Here is a 16893-nt window from a genome sequence, read left to right as displayed (position 1 = left end):
ATGTTGTAGTGGTAGGGGATAGTATCGTTAGGGGGATAGATAGAGTTCTTTGCAGCCGAGAGCAAGAGTCCTGAAGGCTGTGTTGCCTGCCCGGTGCCAGGGTTAAGGACATCTCCTCTGGGTTGGAGAGAAACTTGGAGTGGGAGGGGGAGGATCCAGTTGTCGTGGTCCATGTTGGTACCAACGACATAGATAGGACAAGGAAGGAGGTTCTGCTGAGGGAGTTTGAGCAGCTAGGGGCCAAATTAAAAAGCAGAACCACAAGGGTAATAATCTCTGGATTACTACCTGAGCCATGTGCAAATTTGGCTAGGGTAAATAAAATTAGAGAGTTAAATGCGTGGCTCAAAGCCTGGTGTGGGAGAAATGGGTTTTGCTTCCTGGGACACTGGCATCAGTACTGGGACAGGAGAGAGCTGTTCCATTGGGGCGGACTTCACTTGGCCAGTGCTGGCGAATCGAATAACTCGGGCTGTAGAGAGGGCTTTAAACTAATTAGTGGGGGGGGGAGGTTTTAAGAGAGCGAAAAATAAAAATGACAGCGGAGAAGGCAATAGAGCAAGGTAGCAGTGGGGGAATTAAAAACCAGAGCGTGTCAGGAAGGGACAGAATGTATAATGATAAAGGTAAAGTACTAAAAGGGGTAAAAGCAGGAATAAATTGTCAGAAAACATATACAAAAGTTCTTCATCTGAATGTACGCAGCATTCGTAACAAAATTGACGAGTTGACGGTACAAATAACTACACATGGGTATGATCTGGTGGCCATTACGGAAACATGGCTGCAAGATAATCATCACTGGGAACTAAACATACAAGGGTGTTTGACAATTAGGAAGGACAGACAGGAAGGAAAGGGAGGTGGGGTTGCTATGTTAATCAAGGATGGAATCACTGCAATAGTCAGAAATGATATTGGGTCAAAGGATCAGGATAGTGAAATAGTTTGGGTGGAGATAAGGAATAAGAAGGGGAAAAAGTCACTAGTGGGCGTAGTCTATAGGCCTCCTAACAGTTGCAACTCTGTTGGTCGGTGTATAAATCAGGAAATAGTTGGGGCTTGTAATAAGGGAACAGCTATAACCATGGGGGATTTTAACTTTCATAATGACTGGACTAATCAAATTGGGCATTGCAGCCTTGAGGAAGAGTTCATAGAGTGTATTAGGGATGGGTTCCTTGAGCAGTATGTAACTGAACCAACCAGGGGACAGGCAATATTAGATCTTGTCCTGTGTAATGAAACAGAATTAATAAAAAATGTCCGAGTAAAGGATCCCCTTGGAATGAGTGACCATAATATGGTTGAATTCCAATTCAGTTTGAGGGTGAGAGAGTTGGATCTCAAACCAGCCTACTGAGCTTAAATAAAGGAGACTATGAAGATATGAGAGTAGAATTGACTAAAGTGGACTGGGAAAACAGATTAAAGTGTAAGTCGGTACAAGAGCAGTGGTCTACATTCAAGGAGATATTTCACATCTTTCAAGATAAATATATTCCACTGAGGAAAAAGGGGAGTAAAAGAAAAACAGTCATCCGTGGCTTAGTAAAGTAATAAAGGATAGTATCCGACTGAAAACAAGGGCATATAAAGTAGCCAAATCTAGTGGGAGGATAGAAGATTGGGAAGCATTTAAAAGCCAGCAAACAATAACTAAAATATTAATTAAGAAAGGGAAGATAGATTATGAAAGTAAACTAGCCAAAAATATAAAAACAGATAGCAAGAGTTTCTACAGCTATATAAAGGAAAAAGGGTGGCTAAAGTGAACGTTGGTCCCTTAGAGGATGGGACCGGGAAACTAGTGGTGGGGAACATGGAGATGGCAAAGACGCTGAACAAATATTTTGCATCAGTCTTTACAGTAGAGGACACTAAAAATATCCCAACACTGGATAAACAGGGGGCAATGGGGGAGGAGGAGCTAAAAACGATTAAAATCACTAAGGAGATGGTACTCAGTAAAATAATGGGACTTAAGGCAGATAAATCCCCCGGACCTGATGGCCTACATCCTAGGGTCTTGAGAGAAGTGGCGGTAGAGATTGTGGATGCATTGGTGATTATTTTCCAGAACTCCCTGGACTCAGGAAAGGTCCCGGCAGATTGGAAAACTGCTAATGTAACACCCTTATATAAGAAGGGAAGTAGACAAAAAGCTGGAAACTATAGACCAGTTAGCCTAACATCTGTGGTTGGCAAAATGTTGGAGTCCATTATTAAGGAAACAGTAACAGAGCATTTGTATAAACATAATTTAATAGGACAGAGTCAGCATGGTTTTATGAAGGGGAAGTCATGTTTGACAAATTTGCTCGAATTCTTTGAGGATGTTACATACAGGGTGGATAAAGGGGAACCAGTGGATGTAGTGTATTTGGACTTCCAAAAGGCATCTGACAAGGGAAAGCAATGAGTGAGGATGACATAAAAAACCTGCAAAAGGACATAGACAGGCTAAGTGAGTGGGCAGAGATTTGGCAGATGCAATATAATGTTGAAAAGTGTGAGGTTATGCACTTTGGGAGAAAAAATCAAAGAGCAAGTTATTATCTAAATGGAGAGAAACTGCAAAGTGCTACAGTACAAAGGGATCTGGGGGTCGTGGTGCATGAAACACAAAAAGTTAGTATGCAGGTGCAGCAGGTGATCAGGAAGGCCAATGGAATCTTGGCTTTTATTGCAAGGGGGATGGAGTATAAAAACAGGGAAGTCTTGCTGCAGTTATACAGGGTATTGGTGAGGCCACACCTGGAATACTGCGTGTAGTTTTGGTTTCCATATTTAAGAAAAGATATACTTGCTCTCGAGGCGGTTCAGAGAAGGTTCACTCGGTTGATTCCGGAGATGAGGGGGTTGATGTATGAGGAAAGGTTGAGTAGCTTGGGACTCTACTCATTGGAGTTCAGAAGAATGAGAGGCGATCTTATCGAAACATATAAGATTGTGAGGGGGCTTGATCAGGTGGATGCGGGGAGGATGTTTCCACTGATGGGTGAGACTAGAACTAGGGGGCATAATCTAAGAATAAGGGGCTGCCCTTTTAAAACTGAGATGAGGAGAAACTTCTTCACTCAGAGGGTAGTAAATCTATGGAATTTGCTACCCCAGAGAGCTGTGGAAGCTGCAACATTAAATAAATTTAAAATGGAGATAGACAGTTTCCCAGCAGATAAGGGAATTAGGTGTTACGGGGAGAGGGCAGGGAAGTGGACGTGAGTCTAGATTCGGATCAGCCATGATCCTATTGAATGGCGGAGCAGGCCCGAGGGGCCGTATGGCCTACTCCTGCTCCTACTTCTTATGTTCTTATGTTCCTATGTTCTTATGTTCTTATGTTGTTATATGTAGCAAGCCCAACAAGGGAGGGGGCGGTTCTTGACTTAAATTATGATTATCCAAATGTCCTGTTACTGTCTCCTTAATAATGGACTCCAAAATTTTACCTACCACAGATGTTAGGCTAACCGGTCTATAGTTTGCAGCCTTCTGTCTACTGCCCTTTTTAAATAAGGGTGTTACATTAGCAGTTTTCCAGTCTGCCGGAACCTTTGCTGAGTCCAGGGAGTTTTGGAAAATTATTACTAATGCGTCCACAATCCCTACCACCACTTCCCTCAAGACCCTAGGATGTAAGCCATCAGGTCCAGGTGATTTATCCGCCTTGAGTCCCATTATTTTACCGAGTACCACTTCCTTAGTGATTTTGATCGTGTTTAGCTCCTCCCCCCCTATAGCCCCCTGTTTGTCCAGTGTTGGGATATTCTTAGTGTCTTCTACTGTAAAGACTGATACAAAATATTCATTCAGTGTTTTTGCCATCTCCATATTTCCCACCATTAATTTCCTGGTCTCATCCTCTAAGGGACCAACATTTACTTTAGCCACCCTTTTTCTTTTTATATAACTATAAAAACTCTTACTATCTGTTTTTATATTTTTTGCTAATTTACTTTCATAATCTATCTTCCCTTTCTTAATCAATCTTTTTGTTATTTTTTGCTGTCTTTTAAAGTTTTCCCAATCCTCTATCCTCCCACTAGATTTGGCTACCTTATATGCCCTTGTTTTTAGTCGAATACTATCCTTAATTTCTTTACTTAGCCACGGATGGCTGTCTTTTCTTTTACACCCCTTTCTTCTCAGTGGAATATATATTATTTGGAAGTTGTAAAATAACTCCTTAAATGTACACCACTGATCATGTATCGTCTTACCGGTTAATCTATTTTCCCAATCCACTCTACTCAATTCCGCTCTCATACCTTCATAGTCCCCTTTATTCAAGCTTAGCACGCTTGTTTGAGATCCAACCTTCTCACCCTCTAATTGAATATGGAATTCAACCATGTTATGGTCACTCATTCCAAGGGGATCCTTTACTAGGACAATTTTAATTAATCCTGTCTCGTTACACAGGACCAGATCTAAGGTTGCTTGCCCCCTGGTCGGTTCAGTTACATACTGCTCAAGAAACCCATCCCTAATACACTCAATGAACTCACCCTCAAGGCAGCCCTGCCCAATTTGATTTGTCCAATTAATATGATGGTTAAAATCCCCCATAATTATAGATGTTCCCTTATTACAAGCCTCAACTATTTCCTGAGCGATATTCCGTCCAACAGTGTTGCAACTGTTCGGAGGCCTATAGACTATGCCCACTAGTGTTTTTTCCCCCTTATTATTCCTTACCTCCACCCAAACTGTTTCATTATCCTGATCTTTTGACCCAACATAATTTATCTGTATTACAGTGATTCCTTCCTTTATTAACATAGCCACCCCACCTCCCCTTTCTTCCTGCCTGTCCTTCCTGATCGTTAAATAACCTGGTATGTTTAATTCCCAGGCATTGTCACCCTGCAGCCATGTTTCTGTAATGGACACAAGATCATACCCATATGTAGTTATTTCTGCCATTAACTCGTCTATTTTGTTACGAATGCTACGTGCATTCAGATCGAGAACTTTCAAATATGTTTTGTGACACTTAGTTCCTGCTTTTGCACTTTTTATTACTTTACCTTTTACTCCATACCTTCTGCCCCTTCCTGGCACGCTCTGGTTTTTAATTTTCCCACTGCTACCTAAGTCTATGACCTTCTCTGTTGTCATTTTTATTATTTGCTCTCTAGGAACCTCCCCCCCACTAGTTAGTTTAAAGCCCTCTCTACAGCACTAGTTATATGATCCGCCAGGACTCTAGTCCCAGCACTGGCCAAGTGAAGCCAATCCTAACGGAACAGCTCCCTCCTGCACCAGTACTGGTGCCAGTGTCCCAGGAAGCAAAACCCATTTCTCCCACACCAGTCTTTGAGCCACGCATTTAACTCTCTAATTTTATTTGTCCTAGCCAAATTCGCTCGTGGCTCAGGATTATTACCCTTGAGGTTCTGTTTTCTAATTTGACCCCTAGCTGCTCATACTCCTTTGACAGAACTGGCTTCCTAGTCCTATCTACGTCGTTTGTACCAACATGGACCACGACAACTGGATCCACCCCCTCCCACTGCAAGTTTCTTTCCAGCCCAGAGGAGATGTCCTTAACCCTGGCACCGGGTAGGCAACACAGCCTTCGGGACTCTCGCTCTCGGCTGCAGAGAACTCTATCTATCCACCTAATAATACTATCCCCTACCACTACAACATTTCTATTTATTCCCCCCTCTTGAATTGCCCCCCGTTCCAAGGTGCTGTGGCCAGGTTGCTCATCCTCCCTGCAGTCCCTGCTCCTGTCCCCACAGGGAGTAAGAACCTCGAACCTGTTGGACAAGAGCAATGGCTGCGGCTCCTCCAGCTCTACCTGCTGGATCCCCGTGCCTGCCTCACTCATAGCCACACTGTCCTGTCCCTGACCATGGGCTACATCTGAATTAATTAACTTCATAGGTGTGGCCACCTCCTGATACACAGAGTCCAGGTACTTCTCCCCCTCCCTGATGTGTCGCAGTGTCTGAAGCTCAGACTCCAGCTCATCAACACGGAGCTGGAGTTCCTGTAGCAGCAGACACTTGTCACAGCCGTAATCACTGTGAGCCTCAATGGGGTCCACCGGCTCCCACATCTTGCAACAGCAACACATCACCTGCTCCATTCTTTGTAGTTAATTAAGTTTTTTATTGTTAGTTATAGACACCCTCTGCCCGATTTTAGATACTAGTATCCCCTTTAATTAATTGGATTTAAATTAAATCAATCCCTCTAATTACACCAGTTAAATGGTTTACCTACAGTCACTCTGCACCAGAAAGGCCTTATTAACTACAACCCACAGAGTTAAAGCTTGAAAAGAGCACCTAACACCCCACTTACCCTAACTCACACTTACCCAAACTCACAGCACTCGCTGATGACTCACACTCAGTGCTTGCTCGCACTAGGACTGGTCTTTCTATACTGTTTGTTTGTTTACAGCCAAATGAGTCACCCCTGCTGATTGGTTAGGAAACTGGTTTCCACTGCCTGCTGTGCCAATTTACTCCTACTGCAGTGTAACCTTGTTTTACTCTTCTTAAACCAACAGAATCCCAAATATTTAACTTTTCCCCTTTACTAAAACTGCTTAAGTAATCTTATCAAGAATGATTTAAAGAGATATAAAAATTAAAGAACTCTCACACTTACCCAAACTCACAGCACTCTCTGATGACTCGCACTCAGTGCTTGCTCACACTCGGACTGGTCTTTTTATACTGTTTGTTTGTTTACAGCCAAATGAGTCACCCTTGCTGATTGGTTAGAAAACTGGTTTCCACTGCCTGCTGTGCCAATTTACTCCTACTGCAGTGTAACCTTGTTTTACTCTTCTTAAACCAACAGAATCCCAAATATTTAACTTTCCCCTTTACTTAAACTGCTTAAGTAATCTTATCAAGAATGATTTAAAGAGAAATAACAATTAAAGAACTCTCACACTTACCCAAACTCACAGCACTCTCTGATGACTCGCACTCAGTGCTTGCTCGCACTGGGACTGGTCTTTTTAACACTGTCGAGATACTGGAGGTAAACACACAGTAAGTCAATTTATGGGGCAGTTTCCAGCGCCCATTTATGGGGCGATGTATTGCAGGGATACTGATCACAGATGTCAGTAACCAAATATTGTCCACTTCAGGTTAAATCGTGCTGATTCGTTTGCTTTTTTACATGTGTCAGGGAAGCCAGTTGATTGAAACTCGTTTAAAACAACATGAAACCACACAGATGCCGAATATTAATTACCGCACCACATAGGCTGGAGATTCTTCTCATGATTCCCATCCATCCAATATACTGTGGCATTTTTTAATGTAACTGGTGCCATTTTAAACTCTTACTGAGCTACTGTTATTATCTTTAATTATTAATGCAAGTTGAAATCACCAACCAATATAATTCCGCCAGGGGACCTCACCTGGTCTTGTTCAGTCATGTGTTTTGTTGCCCTTTCAAGAAGTTCCTTGTGACTCATTGCGGAGGCTGGATTATTTCTTCTGCTTAGAGGCATGAGAGTGCTCTCGGGTGATGTTGCGGAGCTGGAAATAGGTGGGCTTACTTATGCCACAGATGTGCTGTTGGAAGTTCACATCAGTGTCAATTATGACACCAAGCTTGCGAACAGTGTGGTTCAGCCTCAGGCAGATGCTCATGAGAGGAATGGAGTCAGTGGCCAGAGAACGGAGTTTATGGCAGGGACCAAAATCAATGATTTTGGTCTTCCCAATATATAACTGGAGAAAATGTCTGCTCATCCAGTACCGGATGTTGGACAAGCAGCCTGACAACTTAGAGACCGTGGAGGGGTCGAGAGAAGTGGCAGTAAGGTAGAGTTGGTTTTCATCCTTGTACATGTGGAAACTGATGCTGTATTTTCGGATGATGTCACCAAGGGGCAGTAGGTAGATGAGAAATAGGAGGGGCCAAGGGTAGATCCTTGGGGGACACCAGAGTTAATGATGCGGGAGCGGGAAGAGAAGCCATTGCAGGTGATTCTCTGGCTATGATTAGATAGATAAGAATGGAACCAGGCGAGTGCAGTCCCACCCAGGTGGACGACAGTGGAGAGGCTTTGGAGGAGGATGGAGTGGTCAACCGTGTCAAAGGCTGCAGACAAGTCAAGAAGGACAAGGGGCGATCATTTACGTTTGTCACAGTCACAAAGGATTTCATTTGTGACTTTGATGAGAGCCAGTTCGGTACTGTGGCAAGTGCGGAAAACTGATTGGAGGGATTCAAACATGGAGTTGCGGGAAAGATGGACATGGATTTGGGAGGCGACAACACGTTCAAGAATATCTCTCCATAGAGATAAAACACATACTGTGGAGGCTTTCCGATGTTCTGAATGTACCAGAACACATAAGTGTTATGGTCTCTTGTTTTCAAGGTGCAGTTTAGTGTGACATTACTTTCCTCTTCAACCAACATTCCAGGAACCGCAGTTTCAGTGGGTGTTGGTGGCTCAATTCTAACATGAAATATTTATAATAATCATATCATTATTTTACCAATAATACCATCTGGGTTACCGCAGTCAGGGGGGGAATGCATTTTTACTAGGATGGAAATATTTGCTGAATAGTGATATAATGTTGAGGAGCGGTGAGAGTCGGTTCCATATGATCCTCCATGAGTCTGTAACTCTTCAATCTGAGAAATCCTCTGTCGGAGCAGAAATACAGATCACCACCCCACTTCACTGCTGATCTAACCAATGTCAAACAGGGAACAGCGACAACAATCTTTGCAATAGCACAGGGCAGGCAAACCGGGTCTGAGCGACAGCACTAAATGGAAGCTGTGGGCGGGGCTGCCGCGGGAAGTGTTGTCACGCTTGGGATCCACCTGTGAGGAAATGAATTCAATAATAAATTAGGTCTCCTGGGAATGGTGGTAAAATACTATCATGGATTGAGCATTTGTAACGGACAGAAGGCAGAGAGTAGGACTAAATGGGTTGTACTCTCCTCCCTACGTGTCTGTGTCTGTACACAGTTAGACAGCCAGCCAAACTCCTTTCAATAACAACATGGGATTCAGGATGTAGCGTCCAAGCTCCGGTGTTTAATAATGCCACACTTGCATGAGGTCAATGAAACAATACAAATCAGTTGCATTGGGTTGGAGTAAAACTGAGAAAGACAAAAGAAAGAAATGCACCTTGTTATATACATGAGATATAACTAACATTTAAACATGAATATGTAATGAAACCATTCAACTCACAGGCAATACTTTCGAAGGTGTAACGATGTAAGATTACAGTGGATTAACTTGCAGCATGTTCCATGCTGTGGTGTAACCTCCTTGTTTGCTATCACTATACTACTTCCTGTTGAGTGACCCTACTGGTCATTTCCCTTTACTGCCACCTACTGGCGGCAACAAAACAAACTCCTGCAATTATAAGGCAGAACACTCCCCGCCTGGCGTCTATTAGACGCCACTACTTATAAACATGCAGAACTGTGGAATCAATAACACTCAGTCCTCCTTAGGTAAGAGTAGTACGACCTCTGAGATGGGTCTGAAGAACTTTTTGACCGTCCCTTGAACAGTGGCCTTCACATCTAGTTCTGGGCTGATGAGCTTGAATGATTTTTGTGCCGTATGGTCAGCTTGGTCAGGTTTATGTAAGAAAGCTGGCCCAGTAAACCACATTGTACTGGAGAGCTGGGAGGCAGGCACTGACCTGGTGGCGAGGTCAGCTGGATTCAGCTCTGTGGGCACATAGTGCCACTGGTTGGGGCATGTTGATTGTCTTATTCGCTGAACTCTGTTGCGTACATATATGAAGAACCTCTCTGACTCATTGGAGATGTAACCGAGCACAACTTTGCTGTCACAGTAGAATTTCACTGCATCAAGCTTGAAATCTATCTCATCCAGGATGAGATACGCCATCTCCACCGCTAATACTGCAGCGCATAACTCCAGGCATGGTATGGTGAGCTCTGGCCAGGGTGTCAACTTCACCTTTCCCAGGAGCTTTGGCCTTCATCATCCAGGGATCTCAGGTAGGCTACCGCGCCAATAGCTTTCTCGGACGCATCTGAGAATACACACAACTTGATGCATTTGGATTTGGAGAGGGTGTCTGGTGAGTAGGTGCGTGGGATATGAAGATTTTTTAAGATTTTTGAGAGACTTTCTCCATGTCTCCCATTCTGTTAACCTGCCTTCGGGAAGTGGAGAGTCCCAGTCGCTCGTGTCTGTGCAGAGTTCTCATAGTAGGGCTCTTCCCCGAATAGTCACGGGGGCCACCGTGCTGAGAGGGTCAAAGAGCGAGTTGACCATTGACAGCACTCCACGGCATGTAAATGGCTTGTCACCTACAGACACTGCAAAGGTGAAGGTGTCAGATTCAATTCCCCAACGTAAACCAAGGCTTAGCTGGGCTGGCATGGTTTCGTCACTGAGGTCTAAGTCTTTAATGCCCTTGGCGAGATCCTCAGCTGGAAAGGCCTTCATCACTGCTACACTGTTTGAGGCAATTTTGTGCAGCCTCAGGTTGGACTGTGCTAATGAAGCTTGAGTTCACTTCAGCAGGTTGATCGCTACTGCTTCTGAAGGTAAGGATATAAGGCCGTCAGCCACATAAAAATGTCTCTCCACAAACTGTCTTGTGTCTTTTCCATGCTCGTGTTCTCCCTCTTTGGCTGCACTTCTGAGCCCATAGATGGAGACTGCAGGGGAGGGGCTGTTGCCAAAAACGTGGACCCGCATCCTGTATTCAGTGATGTCCTTTGACATGTTGTTGTCGCGATACCAGAAGAATCTCAGATAGTTCCTATGGTCCTCTCTCACCACAAAGCAATAGAATATCTGTTGGATGTCTGTGGTTACTGCTACGAGCTCTTTCCTAAAGCGAATCAGCACACCAAGGAGGGTGTTGTTTAGGTCTGGACCCGTGAGCAGAACGTTGTTGAGTGAGATGCCACAGTGCTGAGCGCTGGAGTCGAAAACTACTCTTATTTGACTAGGTTTCTGGGGGTGATAAACTCCAAAAATCGGGAGATGCCAGCACTCTTCTCTTTCTTTGAGTGGAGGTACTAATTCAGCATGGTTACTCTCGAAAACCTTTTCCATGAAGGCAATGAACTGTTCCTTCATTTCGGGCTTTCTATCTAATGTGTGCCGCAGTGATGCGAGGCATGACAGTGCCTGATCATGATAGTTAGGCAGAAGAAGCCAGGGTACCTTGAAGGGGAGAGGCGCAACCCAGCTGTTCGCCTCATCTTTGTGAAATTCTTTCTTCATAATATTCATGAAAGCTTTGTCTTCGAAGGAGAGAGCACCTTTGTTACCATCTTTTGTCTTTTCAAACACGGTGTGCCCCAGTTTGTCGACAGCTCTGGTGTCAGCCGAGCACCTCCATGCTGTGTGAGAGAAATCACCTTGTTGCTCCCCGCCGTAGCTCGCTCTCTCTTTCGGGTGGATGTGACTTGGGCAGGGAGTGAGGAAAGAGGGTCGTCCACTTTCTAGCACGTTGGTCTTAAAGGTGCTTACATTGGGCTTGTGAGCTTGGCCTAGGCCCACTTCTCCCACGAGCACTCAACCTAAGTCGAGTCTTTGGGCAAAGGGGGCATCATGTGGTTCGTTAACTTGCTCTCTCACCTTATGCACCCTCACCACAGCTCTCCCGAGCAGGAGGAGAATCTGGGCCTTTGGATCCAATGCTGGGATGCGTGATGCTATGGGCTTTAGGTGGGCATGGTGAAGTGCTGTCTCAGGCGTTGGTATCTCCGATCGGTTGTTCGGGATTTCACTGCACTCTATCAGTGGCAGTAAGTCTATGCTCACCCCTTCACTCACTGCCTCGGCACAGAACCCTTCTGCTTTCCTTCCTGCCATCTCCAAGAGTCCGGCACAGGTTTTCAGTGAGTAAGGGGCTGGGCTACTCTCGACACCAAATATGTCAAAAAAGTCTGACCGTGCGAGTGACCTGTTACTTTGGTCATCGAGTATTGCGTACATGTTAACTGAGTGGTCACGCTGTCCTTGTGGGTAGACTCTTACAAGGCATATTTTGGAACACGATCGTCCTGTGAGGCCTTGGCCACACACCTCAGTGCATGTGGAGCTCACCGTTGGTGCAGTGGTAAGGGTTGCCTTTCTCTCATCTCCGGGCTCAGAGTTTTTGATGGTTGGCTTTTCCGTTGTGGGGGTAGGACCTGGGTGCATAGCTGTGCTGTGGCGGTCACTCTCACACTCTCTGCATCTCAATGCTACCCTATAGTCTCTCGCAGTGTGGGAAATGGAGGCGCAACACCTAAAACATATCCCATTATCTTTGAGGTAGACTCTGCGCTCATCTATGGTCTTGTTTCTGAAGCCTCTACATTTTGCGAGCGGATGAGGCTTATGATGGATGGGGCAGTGTTTTCTGGGATCGTCTTCATTCTTTGCTGCATCTATGCTGATGTCGGTCTTTGCAGTGACATCCGTCTTATGCACAGATATAGGCATTCCTGTGCCTATGTACTTTGACATGGGCTTCTCATACTTTGAGGGTCCACTACAATAGCTGGACAGGGCAAAGCTTGGGTCATTTCTAATTCTGGCCTCTCTGCAGATAAAGTTCACAAAGAAGGAAAATGGGGGAAACCGCATGTGGTTGTCTTCTTTGAATTTTGAGCCTACGTTGATCCATTTTTCTTGGAGAGGGTGGGGCAACTTCTCCACTATTGGGTTGATGCCACGAGCAGTATCTAAATAGGTGAGCCCAGGTAAGTATCCGTCTGTTTTGGCTGCCAGTAACTCCATTAACAGGTCTCCGAGTTCTCTAAGCTTAAGGTAGTCGCTGTTACCTATTTTAGGAGAGTTTTGCAGTTTACTGAAGAAGGCTTTCTCTATCACCTCAGGAGCGCAGTGACACTCCCTGAGTCTTGCCCAGACCATTCTAAGGGCTGTGCTTGGGACATTTGTGTACACAAGCCGGATCCTACGGGCATGTTCTGACGATTCCTTGCCCAGCCATAATGACAATAAATCCAACTCCTCACTAGCACTCAGGCTCAAGCCGCCTGTGGCATTAAGGAAGGATGACTGCCATGCTCTAAAACTCAAATTTTGTGAGACCTGTCCTTACAAGTTCTCTACGTGCCAAATATTGGGCAATGGCTGTCATATTAGGAGTCTGTGCATGGGTTGCCAGAGTATGATCACATCGGAAGGGCTGTGATTGGATGGGAGACTGCCATGCCGGATGACCTGTTCTAGCCTTTAAAAAGGGCTCTTTTTTAATGTGAGGAATTTTGGCATAAGTACCTTCCAAGTGGTTCGGAGCGGCGGATTGAGGCACAGGTTTCTTTGGGAGCACTGCAAACTCTCCTTCGTGTGACCAGTCGTCAATAACAAGGAAGGGGTCGTCATCAGTGTAGCGTGAATGATCCACCTGAGTGACCTCATGTTGGGCTGGTGATGGCAATTCCGTGTTCTCATGCAATGGTTCAAAGTTTGGGAAGGAGGAGAGGTCTGTGCATGTCCTAGCCTGCTACTGGACATAGTCACTTGTCCGCCTCTCAGTGCTTTGAGGTGATGCAGGACGAGCAATGCTGTGGTGCTCTCCCACCTCTGCTTCTAGTGCCGCTTCCCATATCTCCAACTCAGCAGTAGCGGCAGCTGCTTCTTTCTCAATGTGTAGTGCTTCCAACGTGGCATCCAATGTAGCAGCCTCTGCTTGTAGTTGGACCTTCGCTTTCTTCACAGCCAGTTCCTGTTTAGCAAAGGTCACGCGAGCCTGTGCTGCTTTAGCTTTAGCCCAGGCTCTAGCTGCTACTACACTGGCAGTTGATGATCTAGATGAGCGTGTGCTTCTTGAGCTGGTCACAGATCTCTGCTTGTCTTGGAAGCTCTTGCCGTCCATGATTGCACCGTGCTGCACTGCGAATGTTGCTTGTTGCGCCAGCTGATGCCTTGCCTTTTTACTGTACTGTCCTCCCTACGTGTATGTGTCTGTATGCAGTTAGACAGCCAACCAAACTACTTTCAATAACGACATGGGAGTCAGGATGTAGCGTCCAAGCTCCGGTGTTTAATAATGCCACACTTGCATGAGGTCAATGAAACAATACAAATCAGTTGCATTGGGTTGGAGTAAAACTGAGAAAGACAAAAGAAAGAAATGCACCTTGTTACATACATGAGATATAACTAACATTTAAACATGAATATGTAATGAAACCATTCAACTCACAGGCAATGCTTTCGAAGGCATAACGATGTAAGATTACAAAGGATTAACTTGCAGCACATTCCATGCTGTGGTGTGACCTCCTTGTTTGCTATCACTATACTACTTCCTGTTGAGTGACCCTACTGGTCATTTCCCTTTACTGCCACCTACTGGCGGCAACAAAACAAACTCCTGCAATTATAAGGTAGAACACGGGTCATTTTCGGGTTGGCAGGCTGTAGCTAGTGGGGTACGGCAAGGATCTGTGCTTGGGACTCAGCTATTCACAATTTACATCAATGATTTGGATGAGAGGGCCAAATGAAGTATTTCCAAGGTTGCTGTTGATACAAAGCTGGGTGGGAATGTAAGTTGTGAGGAGGATGCAAGCAGGCTTCAAGGGGATATAGACCGGCTAAGTGAGTGGTCAAGAACATGGCAAATGGAATATAACGTGGAGAAATGTGAAGTTATTCACTTCTGTATGAAAAATGGAAAAGAAGGGAATGTTTTAAATGGTGAGAGATTGGGAAATGTTGGTGTTCAGAGGGAGCTTGGTGTCCTTGTACATGAATCACTGAAAGTTAACATGCAGGTTAGGCATGCAATTAGAAAGCAAATGATATGTTGACCTTTATTACAAGAGGATTTGAGTAAAAGAGTAAAGACGTCCTACTGCAATTATATAGGTCCCTGGTGAGACCACACCTGGAGTATTGTGTACAGTTTTGGCTGCATTACCTAAGGAAGGATATACTTGCCATTGAGGGAGTCCAACGAAGGTTCACCAGACTGGTTCTTGGGATGGGGAGATTGTCGTCTGAGGAGAGATTGAGGAGTCTAGGCCTCTATTCTCTATAATTTAGAGGAATGAGAGGTGATCTCATTGAAACATGCAACATGCTTACAGTACTTGACAGGGTAGATGCAGGGAGGATGTTTCCCCTGGCTGGGGAGTCTAGAACCAGGGTCACAGTCTCAGAATTAGGGGTCGACAATTTAGGACTGAGTTGAGAAGAAATTTCTTCTCTCAGAGGGCGGTGAATCTTTGGAATTCTCTACCCCAGAGGGCTGTGGAGGCTCAGTCGTTGAGTATATTGAAGACAGAGATCAATAGATTTTTGAATATTAAGGGAATCAAGGAATTTGGGGGTAGTGCAGGAAAGTGGAGATGAGGTAGAATATTGGGTTTGATCTTATTGAATGGCGGAGCAGGCTCGAAGGGCCAAATGGGCCACTCCTGCTCCTATTTCTGATGTTCTTATGTTCTTATATCCCCTTCGGAAAGTACAGAACTCTGCATCGCTATAAGGGCTGCGCTACTTTCACATTCATAAAAATTCGGGCCAAGCAGGCTCACCACAGGGATTGCAGAATTATTATATTAATCAAATTGACCGAATTCTTCATCAGTGAAGTGGGTTAAAACCAGGAGCTGAAGCAAGCGGTGGGGAATAGAACAAAATGGCAACCGATTCGAATGTTCTGGAAGCGCACAGCTCATTATACTTAACTAACTTGTGAAATTATTAAACTGTAAGGGTTTGTCTATCATTAATGAGCAGAAATATGAGATAAAAATAAATGTCACCTTAATTTATGCTGAGAAAGTCTCAGTCAGTATTGGTTGATGTAAGGTGACCGGCGGTTACCGGCGGCTCTGACAGCGCCACCTGGTGGGCGGGTTTAAAGTATCTCCTTTGAGCTGATCTCACAGAACACGGCTACTGTACGAGGTGTCCCGAGGCCCTTCTCACTGTGGGCCTCAGTGCACAGTAGTACACGGCGCTGTCAGTTGATAGTTTTCGACTTCGTCCTTTCCAAATGAAGGTCTTCGAATTACGAGAGTGGGTGCCTTGCTCTGGTTCTGACGATAAATCTCCATGTAAGAGGTGAGTTCAGAAGTTGAATAGTTGCAATTAATGCTGATGGACGTTCCTTCCGGATATTGAGCTTCTGTTGGCCACTGCCTGACCGGGTGTCTAGAACTCAGTCCTACAGAAAACATTCCTGATTACCAAGGACACTGAATGAAGAACAGATAATATATTTCTCCTTCATTAAGAATATATCTGTCTGTCTCTCTGTGTATACACAGGGAGACAAAGAGAAAGAGAGATAACGCAATATATTAATGACTGTATAAAGATAGATAGAAAGTTGGATAAACAGAGATAGCGAAACAGGGAGCGAAGGACAGAGAGACAGAGACAGAGAGACAGACAGAATGAAGGAGCGAGACAGACAGAGAGAGAGAGACCGAAAGAGAGAGAGAGAGAGAGACACAGGGAGACAGAGAGAGACAGGGAGAGAAAGAGGGAGAAAGAGAGAGAGACAGACAGATAGACAGAGAGAGAGAGAGAGAAGGAGAGTGATAGAGTGACAGAGAGAGAGAAATAGAGAGAGACACGGAGAGACAGAGAGAGGGACGGAGACAGAGTGCGAGCCAGATAGACAGACAACTAGACTGATCTAGAGATCGATGAATGGAAGACAGTTGTATCAATCGTGGAATGGACAGACAGACACAAATGTATAAATAAATAAACCAACCAAATAACAACGTTGTTAGGCTCCAAACCACGAAAACCCCAAACTCCATAAAGGCCGCAGTCTCCCCACACTGGGAGCACACACTTCACCCGGTGCCTCCTCACAGTTGCAGCTCTCGGACTGAAGGGGAGAATTTGACGTGTTTCTGTCAGCACACGGAGCACCCGTCATTT

At 44.9% G+C, this 16893-nt stretch overlaps 1 pseudogene; it reads left to right on the top strand.

The window, feature by feature from the left end:
- LOC147119348 (uncharacterized) overlaps positions 1-16893 on the top strand; it is a 36036-nt pseudogene that overhangs the window by 17646 nt on the left and 1497 nt on the right.

This window comes from Somniosus microcephalus, chromosome 4, assembly GCF_052327205.1.
Source record: "Somniosus microcephalus isolate GS21.2 chromosome 4, FLI_Smic_1.0, whole genome shotgun sequence".
Taxonomy (NCBI): domain Eukaryota; kingdom Metazoa; phylum Chordata; class Chondrichthyes; order Squaliformes; family Somniosidae; genus Somniosus; species Somniosus microcephalus.
The sequence above is the reverse complement of the archived record's forward strand: the minus strand, read 5'-3'. Positions and strand labels throughout refer to the sequence as shown.